This window comes from Delphinus delphis, chromosome 1, assembly GCF_949987515.2.
Source record: "Delphinus delphis chromosome 1, mDelDel1.2, whole genome shotgun sequence".
Classification (NCBI taxonomy): domain Eukaryota; kingdom Metazoa; phylum Chordata; class Mammalia; order Artiodactyla; family Delphinidae; genus Delphinus; species Delphinus delphis.
Window position 1 is genome coordinate 169,965,908 of NC_082683.1, and position 12,988 is coordinate 169,978,895.

The 12,988-nt window shown below is 39.0% G+C and overlaps 1 protein-coding gene across 1 annotated transcript in view; it reads left to right on the top strand.

The window, feature by feature from the left end:
* Positions 1–12,988, top strand: part of USH2A (usherin) — a 779,248-nt gene that overhangs the window by 203,209 nt on the left and 563,051 nt on the right. The gene's annotated exons all lie outside the window — the stretch shown is intronic.

The following is a 12,988-nucleotide window of genomic DNA, read 5'->3' on the forward strand; positions in this document are numbered from 1 at the left end:
TGTTTCTTCAAATTGTCCACCAATGATGGGGACTTCCCTGGCAGTCCAGTGGTTAAGACTCTGTGCTCCCAATGCAAGGGGCACGGGTTCAGTCCCGGTTGGGGAACTAAGATCCCCACGTGCTGCGTGGCACGGCCAAAAAAAAAAAAATTTTTTTTTCAATAATGAGAATGACTCCAAAGTTCCAAGTAATTATGTTTTATTATCTCTGACTGAACTCTTTGCGTTTTCACATATTTAACCTATATGTACAAGTATTTATGGAGTACCTAGCTTGAACAAAAAACACCGTGCTCCTATAAGAATATTTATTTATTTTTATATACTATGTTATTAGAGAGTTACAGGGTGTGGATAACAGGGGAAGACTCCCTGTCTCTTTTAGAAAAAATGACATAATTTGGGACTAGAGGATAAAAATTAAAAGAGGAATCTGTCCTGGGGGCTGAAGAAAGTGGAAACAGAAACCACACCAACCAAAGGTTGGCCTGAGATCTAGGGGAGGATAAAGGGACTCCGATGATGTGACCGAGCAGAACTGAAATCACAGCTTCTCAGGGTTGTAAAACATTTCAAAGTCATCTAGGGTGACTGTCTAGCCAATATTAATATATCCTATGCAACATTCCTTCCAAGTGTTTGTCCAACCTGTGTTTGATCCTTTAGTGGTGGGGGAACTACACCTCTCTGGCAAATCCTACCATGTTTAGAGACCTCTTCGAAACGCAATTTCAAAGGCGGTGCTAATCCAAGATACCTCCCTCTGGTTCCTATCGAACATTCTCCTTCCACTCCCTTGCGCGCCGTCCTCACTCTAATTCACCTTCGTCATGACATCACTTCCAGTAACATCTTCAGTAACAGTACCCCCAGCCAAGTCTTCTCTCCTCCAGGCTGTGTACTGAGGGACCTCCCAGCTGCACCTCACATGCCCAAGTTTCCAGCACTGTTAGGACAGGCTCTCTCCTTTAGATAGGATCTACTCTTTTTTCCATAGACACCAACTAAAAGAACTGAACAGAGACATGCCCGTCCCCAGAGACTAGACAGACCCTGGACATGGAAAGAGAAAAGCAGGGAAAATGTCTATAGAATGGCATCTTCCCTGCTTAATGGATCAATGATCACATCTGTGTGAATATCATCCTCATTGGTTGCAGTAAGAGTTCCTGGGGCGTGGAACTCACTGCGCCCCAATGCTATGTGCTCTTCTTCTAGTCACTGGTGAGGAGGCTTAAGGCCACTCCATCCACTGGAAGCTGAGTGGAGCAGAACTCATCTAGGCCCTCTGAGTCCTCTCCCTGCCTCTTTATCCCTGAAAAACAGAACTTGGAAACCTCTCATAGTCTCTGAAAGCCATGAGATGTGCAAGTTAATTGACTTTTTCAAATAAGAGTTTATTTGTGTATTTTAGGGGAAAGTGATAAGCCAGAATGCTGCAACTTGAATTTGGGCTCTGCCATCTACTAGCTTTGTGACCTTGAGTAAATTATATGATCTCTGTGCCTTAGTTTTCCAATTTACAAATAAGGATAACCTATTACATGGGGCTCTCCCGAGGAGTAAATACATGTTAAGTATTTAAAGCAGTGCCCAGCACAGAGTAAATCCTCAAAAAAAAATTGTTATTTTTAATCAAGATTTCTATCATAACTGTTTTGTAATACTTTTCTCAGTCACAATGTAAATGTTATAGAATGTCTAATCGAATGTTATTGCAGTCATGTAATTTATTTTACAACTTTGTTTCCGTAACAGTATTATAACATAAATATAACAGTGGAGAGTCCTAAAACTAAGGATTGAATGGCAAAAGTAAACTGTAGGGGGGCTAACATCGAAAAGCATCATTTTTCAGTTCTGTAAGGAGCATGTTGTTCAGAGTTACGGCATGCATTTCAGGATTTTGATCAAAAACTACACATTTCAAATTTGTTGTTTACAATATAGAGTTAATAATGTGTCATAACCATATTGTTGCTGTGTTTTGCTGTGAGTGCTCAATTCAGTCAGCATCTATTAAGGTTCCTATTTAAAGTACTGGGTGGAGGGGATTCTAGTAGAATCCATTCAAAGATACCTTAATGGTGTCTGCATTAAGGTACTGACAAATAACAGGTAGGGTTAACACCTTGGGGGAAAGGATGAAAGAAAGCTATGGGAACGGAGAATACCGGGATAGATAGCTTTGATTTAGGAGACTGGGAAATTAGTTCAGGTTAAGTGGCACTTGAAATGGACTATAAAGAATTGGTAAAGATTTTTGCAGCTATTATACCATGTGTCACTGTTTGAGGGGCTGTTCCATACTGACATGATGAAAGCTGAGGTTTATAGAGATGTCTCTGTCAGTATAGTGTAGAATAGATTAAAGTGTGGGAATAGAGACTGGTAGACATTCCAAGGGGGCCATGAGAAAGTAAATCAGATAAATAGAAGGAAAGATTAAAAGAAAGGAATAGGGGCGTCCCTGGTGGCGCAGTGGTTGAGAGTCCGCCTGCTGATGCAGGGGACACGGGTTTGTGCCCCGGTCCGGGAAGATCCCACATGCCGCGGAGCGGCTGGGCCCGTGAGCCATGGCCGCTGAGCCTGCGCATCCGGAGCCTGTGCTCCGCAACAAGAGAGGCCACAACAGTGAGAGGCCCGTGAACCGCAAAAAAAAAAAAAAAAAAAAAAAAGAAAGGAATAGAGTAGATCAAGGAAGGGAAATCCACAGGTTAAGAAGAGAGAGAAATTGAAGATGACAGTAAATATCCTAGACAGTGGTGATGCCACTAAATCTAATGCAAGAGACGAAGAAAGAACATATGGGAGAAATAAAACCATGAGTTTCAGTTTGATTATCTGATGGAAACACATCCATGACAATTATAACCAGCGAACAGCAGAAAATGCAAATCTGGAGCTTAAGAAGGATGTGGGTTTTATAGTCACCTGCCTGTAGAAGGAGGCGAAACTATGGATGCTAATGTATTAGTGAAGGCAGGGAAAATACAAAATAAAAGTTTACATCTCAGTGAATGCTCACATTTTGGGAGGAAGAGGAAAGGAGGAATAAAGGGAACAGAGACGTGGTCAGAGTTAGAAGAAGAACATAGAAAAAGCAGTATCCAAAAACTCAAGGGGAGAGAGAATTCTAGAAGGAGAATGTTGTCAGTAGGGTCACATGCTGTAGGGAAAGTAGGAAAAATGTAAACTGCAAGGAACGTGGGGTCACTGATGACTCTCTGGGCTGCACTCTGATTAACATGGTTAGAGCAGAAGCTGGAAGGTAAAAAATTCAACAGTTGCAGGAGAAGATGGGATAGTAAATTTTAAATGTGTAGTTTTTTGTCCTTTGCCAGAATGTTCCTTCTACTCAATTTCCATTAAAAAAAGAACATATTAACTTTGTTCACATGTGAAATCCTTTCTTTTCTGAAGGAAAAATTATTTTAGCGTTCTTCTGGGAAATTTTTTATTTCTTTATCCCTTCATTTATTTTGTCAGAATTCTCTGACTCTTCATCTGCCAAGCAGGGAATAAAGTCACTTACATGACAAAAGTATAAAAAAAAATTTTTGCTTGCCACTGGATTTATTATGAAATATACCATTTTCAGGGGTGTTTGGATCAGGGAGAATGGACTTGTTTTTATTAGAAAGAAAACCCCAGCAATTACAGATCCAATATCCTTCTTGCCTCCTTTGTTTTTAATAGGTGAATAAGGTTTGTTTTCTAAAATTTTCCTAGGATTAAACCTCTGTGCGTAACTGATAGATATTAAGTCATAGAAATAAACAGTGAGAAGGTCAATCCTTTTGAATCGTCAACAGGTTTGTTGACCATTGTAGGAAAGGAATAAAAGTTAAGTTGCAGCTATGATTCTTCCTGCTCTGTTTCTTCTAGTAATAAAGTTACAATTTGGAGGGTATATATTACTCCAGTGAATTCTAATGGATTTGTGAGAAATTTAACTCAAGTCTAAATGTAGTTCATGTGAGTGAAGTGTCAGGAATCAGAAGAAGCCAGCGACCATTTAAAAATTTTGAACAGCACCCAAAATTAGAAGTAGTAGTCAACCTTTCTGAAGCACTGAATCACTTAAACATGTTATTTTTCCTTGAATCTCAGTCACAGAAATCAAAAAGATACTTGTAAAGATGTATGTTTCATTAAAAAGCGCGAGAATTATAATTTGCTCTCTTTGAAGTATTTTTTCAATTAGATATTATTAGAATTACACATTTCGTCCAGAATATTTATTGCTTTACTCCTTTAGTTTTGGTGCCCGTGACAAAGTCTGAGAGCTGATGTGAGAGAGGTATTCTCCCAGGAGCGGCTGCATCTCCATTGCAAAATCTTCAGGAAACTGTCATGGGTGGCTTTGGAGTTGCTTCTGGGTATATAAGGGTCATAAACTGATGGACTGGGCACCCTTATACTTTTCTTGAAGATTACCCTTTTACTCTAATAACTTTGTACATTTCCGCCCTTTGTGAATTAAGTACAAATTGAACCTTCCTTCGGAGACATTCCTTTTGGAGATCCATTCCTGGAGGAAAAATGTCCTATTTCCTTTACCTGTCATAAAATGACCTCTACACTACAAGCTTAGAAGTGCCCATCTCCCATTAAGCAGGTAATTAGTGGTGCATTAAGATTTTTGTCTGAATCCGAAGTAGAATGTATGTTTGCGGCTGGGTTGAAAATACACATTGTTTTGTATGCAGGTACATAAGTCTTTTCATTGTGAATAGGACCCAGAGTGATTAAACAAGCACTCTTAATATGTTAATTTATAATTTTAATTACAACAATCTTGTATATATAGTCATTAGTGAACACTAATATAAATATTTTTCTACCTTTTTATTCATAATGCATAAACCAATCATCCAGTTACTTCTCTGAGGTTGCCTGTTTTTGTTTCATAATACAATCTTTGTTCTTAGTTATGAATGCATTTTGTTCGTTCCTGTCTTGAATAATCCCTCATTAAGCTAGTCACTTTCTGCTCCATGCTAAAAAGGAAAAATTATCATGCAAATGTGGCATGCCATATTAAAAAGCACATTACCAAACACTTTTGTTGCTGTCCTTCAATTAGTTTCCCTTCTTTGAATTTAATTCCATTTGTTGTTAAACTACCGACTTGATGTATGGACTCATGAATCTCAGGCTGCTGCCAGGAAAGTGGGGGAAAAAAAAAATCAAAGCCTCTTCGAAGAGCTGCAGAGGCGAGCTGAAATGAATTTGCTTCACCTTTGACAGGAGCACTTGAACAGCAGTGAAATCCTCTGCGGATTCAACTTGGCTAATTATCCAATTATTTATTTCAAGAATAAAGGCACTGTTTTACAATTAGAGCAGTGTAAGTCAATCTGAGAAATTTGGTAATGACAGATGACTTAAGTCACTTCTAAGATAAACAGTATCTGTGCACACTTGTCTCACCCAGTCTTTTCAGGCAGCAGTTCTCACGTCTTAGCATCAGGGAAGTCCTGAGCACGCGGAAGGGTTGGTTTTGTTTGTTTTGCTCTTTCGACAACAGAAATTATTTTGCCCTTCTAACCACCGTGTCAAATTTCCATGGCTCTCAGGCAATGTTGAAGTTGTATTTCTCTTGATTAAAAGCTTTTGGTTCAAAGCAATACTTTTTAATTGCCTAATGATATAAGTCAGTTCTTAGGAAAGAACCGCACATTTAGGAGTTCATTTGCAATATAACTGAAACATTCATTGCATGGCAGTAAAACAATTTACTGTTAATTACAAGGAGAAGAATTTGCTGTAGCATGCTCACAGACTGCCATGAATCATGCAGCACTCCTAGAGATTTATAACAGATGTGTAAGTGGGATGAATTAGCAGGGTTTAATAACAGAGACACAAATCATGCAGACTTCAAGGAGCTTTAATTGATATACTAGAATGTGACGGGCATGAATCACTCAGCCATTCAACAGCACAGTAACATATGGTCAGCTCAATATGCTGCATCTGAAATCGGTTGGTGAGTCGTTGGTTGTCCCATATGGTGGAAGCAATATATTTCTCATGATTCAAAAAAATACATCCTTGTTTTTAAGGAAATATGATGGCAAAGCGTGTTTGTTATTGAACTTGAATGCCAAACGGGGGTTTTTTATAATGCTTTTGACATGGCAGCTTCCCCAAATATAGAGCGGCTACTACTTGTAATACCAGATCGTAGGAGACATTATGAGAACCAGATTGGTGCTTGTTGGCAGGCTTGATCCACAGCGAAGTCTACAGAAGAGCTCAGCTGACGAGAGCTGCAATTGTTAGGGGAATCCTTCAGACTCCTGATAAAGCCAACCAAATGAAAAGGATGATGTCAGTTTCATAGAAGTTCAGGAATGCCCAGATTTGCAAAGAGAATAGAGTGAACTGAATGAGAGACCCTTACTTAGCAGGGTAGGAAAGTGACTGTGACAGCAGCATGACCCCAGTTGTAACAATTGGACACAACATTTTAAAAAGCAACCTCTTAATTAAAGGTTCAGTCCTTCAGGAGCATTCTGAAAGACATCATGGTGGACCAGTGCATCAGCGGTAGCACCAATCCCATGTTATTCCTGAAGGATTATTTCAGTGTAGGAAAACAGGTAATCCTGGTGCAGACCAACAGCTGGTAGCACGCAACATCTTTGTATGGAAGCTGGAATCTGGCGGCTTTCGACAAAGCTTTTGTAGCATTAGTAAACCTGACAGACTTGAAAAAGGAATATTGCAGCCTTAGAACTGTGGCAGCCAGAATTTAATGTCAACAATTAAAATTTATTTTGATCCTTACCTACTGTTTATTACTGTTTGTATACACAACAGACCTGACTAATACAGAGATGCACTATTAGATGGAATTACCATCTGTTCAGAGTGAAATGCTGGCATCTGTCTTCGATGCTAAAACTAAAATGATATTATTTCTAACAAAACAAAATTAACTGCTTTTCACTCACCCACTTTAATGTTGAATGTGTGATGCACCCAAGGTAAAGGCTTGTTCGTACACTGTGTAATGACCTCTGTTGCCAGGTCTGTATTTAGATATGTGACTTTCACGGGGCCTCTGTTCACCTTTTGTCATGGCAGAAATCACACTTTTTAAAGCACCGTTTTAGTTTTCCGATGTATTAACTATAGTAAGGCATTAAAACAACACAATTGAAACGTGTAAGAATTGAACTAGAAAGACTGTTGTGTGCAAAATATTTTGATAGAGGTGCCCTAAATAAATGCAAGGGGAAAAAAAATTAAATAGACAAAAATTCATCTGAACAGAGTTGCCATACACCCACAGCTTTGGGAAAAAATAAACTGTTATCTTCTCTGTTGGACTATTTCTAATTTTCTCCTACACTGACATATAGGAAAGATTTATATTCAGCATGCCCTCCTTTATTTTAAGCCTAAGTATCCTATGAAAAAAGATCTCTAACTTGTAGAAGTTAAGAGAATTTGGAGTATCGAGGACAATGGTAGTTTCCACACTGATGCTGGATCCATGATGCTACTTTCTGAGAAGCCCGACTTCAGCTCTATATATCACAAAATAATAAATTTTGTCACACCAACGTTTAATGCATGTACACAGTGCATTAACTGTAACTGTAGTACATTTATTTGTGCTAGAGGAGACTTGAAAATGATTAAAAAATCAATACTTTTCTGTCAGAGAAGCGAGTGTTACTATGCATTTAAGTAGTTAATTGCATAAGCCCCATAAAAGCTTCAAGTTTGGGTAGCAAGGATGCCATAATTACGGTCCAAGCAACTACCTTTTATTGACAGGGGACTTTAGGGAACAGTACGTGTTGTCATCACTGCTGCCATATGTACAGTTCAGAAATCACGGATCCTCACACTGTTTATGTGTTGGACGTGAGATGCGTGCAAATTATTGATGATCACCTGCATGACAGCTGGTTAAGGGAGTGTTTATTCATCAAGGAGGTGATTCCCCCTAAATTCTCTAAAAGCACTGCTTTCTGGCCTTGTTTATATCATAGAACACACAGAAAAATCATAATATATATCTGCCGTGCTGAGGTAAAGAACAAGATGGCTCGGAGCTGTGGGAGATAAGCTGGCTGGCTTCCTGGAGGGCTGAGGGGATCTGTGTATCCAGCACCCCTTCTTGGTTTACTATGGAGAGGAGCTGCTTGAAAATGTTCAAGCAGAATTTTGAAACTGGAAGAGACCCTAGGCACAATCAGGTCTGTTGTGCTCCTCAATAAATGAGGTATTACCCAGCAATTCTACCCCTAGGTTCATATCTGGAAAAAATGAAAACACTAATTTGAAAAGATCCATTCACCCCAATGTTCATAGCATCATTATTACAGTTGCCAAGATATGGAAGCAACCGAAGTGTCCATCAGCAGATGAATGGGTAAAGAAGACATGGTGTATATATATACACAATGGAATATTACTCAGCCATAAAAAAGAATGAAATTTGGCCATTTGCAACAGCATGGATAGACTTGGAAGGTATTTCCTGAGTGAAATAAGACAGGCAGTATGATATCACTTGTATGTGGAATCTAAAAATTGCAACAAACTAGTGAATGTAACAACAACAACAAAAAAGAAGCAGCCTCACAGCTATAGAGAACAAACTAGTGGTTACCAGTGGGGAGAGGGAAGGGAGGAGGGGCAATATAGGGGTAAGGGATTAAGAGGTACAAACTATTATGTATAAAATAAGCTACAAGGATATATTGTACAGCACAGGGAATATAGCCAATATCTTATAGTAACTGTAACTGGAGCATAACCTCTAAAAATGGTGAATCACTCTATCGTATACCTGTAATTTATATAATATTGTACACCAACTATACTTCAATAAAAATTTTTTTTCCAAAAATATAAATGAATGAGTGAGATACTGAAGAACAGAGAGGCCAAATAATGGATTAGCCAATGTTCTATAAGTAGGATCCTACAGAAGCAGTCTAGAACCTGTTTTCTCCTTTCCAGATCAGTTCCACTATATATCCTCTCTCTTGAAGGGGACTAGTAAACAAAGAAGAAAATGGGAAAATTGATGTTGTTCTTTCCTCAGTCAGAGAATAGATAGTCAACAAGAAAGCACTGAGAAGTCTCTGAGAGTCTGAGGGGAGAATCCTCTCCTCTTCTGGACGCTGAATGGAGAGCACTTGCCAACTGGGAAATCATGGCTACGTGAGCCCGGATTTTACGTTTGAGTCCTAGTTCCAGGGCCCTTTCACAGGTGTTCGGGCCTAACAGCATTTGGCAAATCGCATTTCCTGTGACATTTGCATCTCTGAGACCAAGTCAGGATCATTTTCCACAGACAAGATGCCTGAGGATGTCTCATATTAGTCTTTCCCCCCTCACACCCCTGAAATGAGGAATCGCTGTGTGTTCCTAGATTGCTGTCTTCCTAATGGTTGATGATGCTTTACAATATTGACACAGCCATGCAGTCTTCATAGACAACAAACTCTTCCTTGAGAACAGATTTGATTTTAAAGACCTGTCAGCAAGCACTTCTGCTCATTTAGTCTTCAGTTCTTATCCTAAGATGGTCAAACTCCACACTACGTAAATTTTGCAAGTGTAAACTTATGCATTATGATATGCTATTAATCAGATTATAAAGTAATAAATGCATAAAGAAGAATGTATATTACACAGTGTTGTATAAAAGAATGCTTGTAAGTAGGAGAAACTAGAAATTGGATCACAGAGCTAATGCAAAAAAATACAAGAGCACCGTAATTTTATTCCAAGTGGAAACAGACTTTGTATGTTGCTAGTCTTTGAATCTAAAAGCCTAAGTATCTTATGAAGATCCATTTTATACTTTATCCTTATAAGAGGATTTTCTAAGTAAACACGGATTCTAAATGTGGATGAATTGAATCATTTTATAATATGTAATTCGAAAGATGCTTTATTGGCTAGTAAAAATAGTGCCCTGTATTGGAATAGAAGTTTGCTTTGTAAAACCTAACGCAATTATATTGTTTTTAAAAGCAGTTATTTTCAAAGTGTTCCACTGAAAATTTATCCTCATGTTGGATGGGAAAACTGAGGCATATAGGTTTGAAGTGATTTTTGTAAAATCATACAGAATTGGATAAAAAGTGAAAATTATATCTCTAGGAGTCTGCAGAGACTTTCGCATTATTCCATATTGTCTCTCTCTTTTTTTTAGAAGATGTTGCGGGTAGGAGTTTATTAATTAATTTTTGCTGTGTTGCATCTTTGTTTCTGTGCGAGGACTTTCTCTAGTTGTGGCAAGCGGGGGCCACTCTTTATCGCGGTGCGCGGGCCTCTCACTACCGCGGCCTCTCTTGTTGCGGAGCACAGGCTCCAGATGCGCAGGCTCAGTAGTTGTGGCACACATGTTTAGTCGCTCCGCGGCATGTGGGATCCTCCCAGACCAGGGCTCGAACCCGTGTCCCTTGCATCAGCAGGCAGATTCTCAACCACTGCGCCACCAGGGAAGCCCCGTATTGTCTCTTAATTTACTGTCTTGTGATGAACAAATGTATACCTATAATCCCTTCACTTTGATGATCTGAGCCATAATCTTTAATTCACCTGTCTCTTAGTGAGTCTGTGTTTGCGTGTATGTGTTTAATAGTTCAGGAGTATCTTTTTTCTTATCATTATTCTACTTGTGAATGTATATGAGACCAGTCTCATTTAATTGATTGAAAGTTCCCCTCTGGTCTTAGGGGAATTCTGAAGATAGTGACTGAGTAGGTACTCACCCTTTCAAGTGGGCTGGGTTGACTCACAAGTGAAACTGTAACAGACCAGCTGAGAGTTGTTTTTGTTTTTTTTTAAGCAAGTGAATAAAATGCACACACACAAACACACACACATATATATACTCTAGTTCCACTCATTCTCTGTGGTTGACTTCCTAAGAATGGTGTAATTGCTCAGCAGAGCAATTCCCCTGTGAATCTAGAAGCACTCCACGACTTGTTAGACTTTAAATAGTCAACATTAATTTTAGTGGATTCTCAATGCATGTGTCCTCATTGATTATAATCATTTTGTCATATTTTAAAAATTGCATGCTCTCACTTTTAGTAGACGTTCAATCAAACAAAACAAATAAACAAGCAAACCTACTGAGTTGCTGGAATTCCTTTGATTTTGTTTTCTTTGACGCTGAAATCATATTCCTGCCTAAGAAGTGATTTTCGATGATGCATCCATGGGGAAAGGATTCTGAATACAGTAGTGGTACAAATTTTCATTATCCCCATCCAGATGGGTGATTGGAGTAAAGTGAAAGAGTATTAGATGTCAAACAAATGCGACCTTGAGAAAGTAGCTGCTTTTAAATAAGAATAAATTTGTTTTCTACACCTGTGACTTTATTTCTGTTTTGTAAACAAGTTCATCTGTGTCATTTTTTAAGATTCCACATACAAACGCTATCATATGATATTTGGATATCACTGGAATAGATGGTATTCTTCAAACTAAAAAGTTCAAGTCTTTGTGTGCCAGGTCACTAGGGAATCTTAAGTGGAATACAGGAAAGTAAAAGAAAAGCTCAAAATTCCTATTGTCTGCTCCTAAGTAGAAAATTTTAAACAAATGAAAAAAATATAATCGGTCCTCCATTATTGCTTCTCTGACCCCAAGACTCAGAAATCTTTGGCGGTCCTCCTTCCCCAGTTAAGCTAATAGCCAATGATGGCTTCCTGAAATTTTACAAAGATGGAACTCCAAACTCTGGAGATGAGCTTAGTGGGAGAAGAAATGTCTGCATGGCTTAGCTTTTTATTTTGTTTTGGATTATTCTGAAGAGGGATCATAGCTTGTAGAATGAAATCTTTGAGAACCCAGCATTTAGCTAATTTTTGGTAAAGAATACTAAAGGAAATCATGCATAAAATTTACAGATCCGTATATATAAGAATAAAAATAGCACATGGCTCACACTGGCGGAAGATGAACAGAATTGTTAATTATCTTTCTAAGTTGATGAACTTTTTACTCACTGTCCTCTCTTCTTTACTAAAAATGAAAATAGAATCACAATGAATTGTTTCTCTTTGGAAAGCTGGCCAAGCTTTCTAGAAAGTAACAAATGATCATTGTTTGAAGCTGATTTAAGGTGAATTGCCTTTCTTGGTTTAAGAATATTAGTTTTTGTATTCACACCATTTTATCTTACATGTACTGAAACAGGCAAAAACTTTGTGTCTGCACAAGGCTGTGTTAACACAGGTGTAAGTTAAGCTCCACAGCCTTAGTCTGGGTCCTCAGTAAATAGACTTGGCGATTATGACATGTGTTCCTTTCTTCATTTTCACCCCTCAAACCCAGCTGACACACTTCGAGTGGATACGCATCTCATCCTACAAACCCAACTGCTTAAGAAAATGAAAATCGAAACAGGTCTTCATTTTCAACAACTCCGTTGTTAATCTGATCTGTTTCCAGTAGGTTTTAGGGGAAGTCTCAGAGCTGTCACTCCTGGGGTTTCCCAGGAGGCTCCAAAGAAATGCCAGTGTCCCTGGACGTCAAGGCGCGCCGTGGCCCCAGTGTGCGTGTGAGCCCTGGGCCCTCACTGCCCAAGGCTCAGGCCACTGCTGGGAGTGCTGTGGTCACTCCAGGGCCCCCGAGGCTGCCTGAGTCTGTTGTACCTGGACAGGAGTTTGCAAACCGCTGAGATCACAGGCTCATTCCTTCCTGTGGATGCTTTGGCTTTCAGAGTGGTGTTTGTTTTTTTGTTTGTTTTAATTTAGACCAGTAGCTAAGCTTTAAAAATCAGAAAATTCCACATAAAATGATTTTTTTTTTAGGTAACAAAATAAAAGATTTGACAACATTGGGTTGTCATTCCTGAATCATCCGTGGGCTGGCACGAATTAGTGACTGTTCACCCCCTCCCCGCTCACCGGTTTTTCTCAAACCCCACTTTCTCTTGTCTCCCTAACGAGCCCATTTCAACCATTTCCTTTTCCTGCTTGGCCTC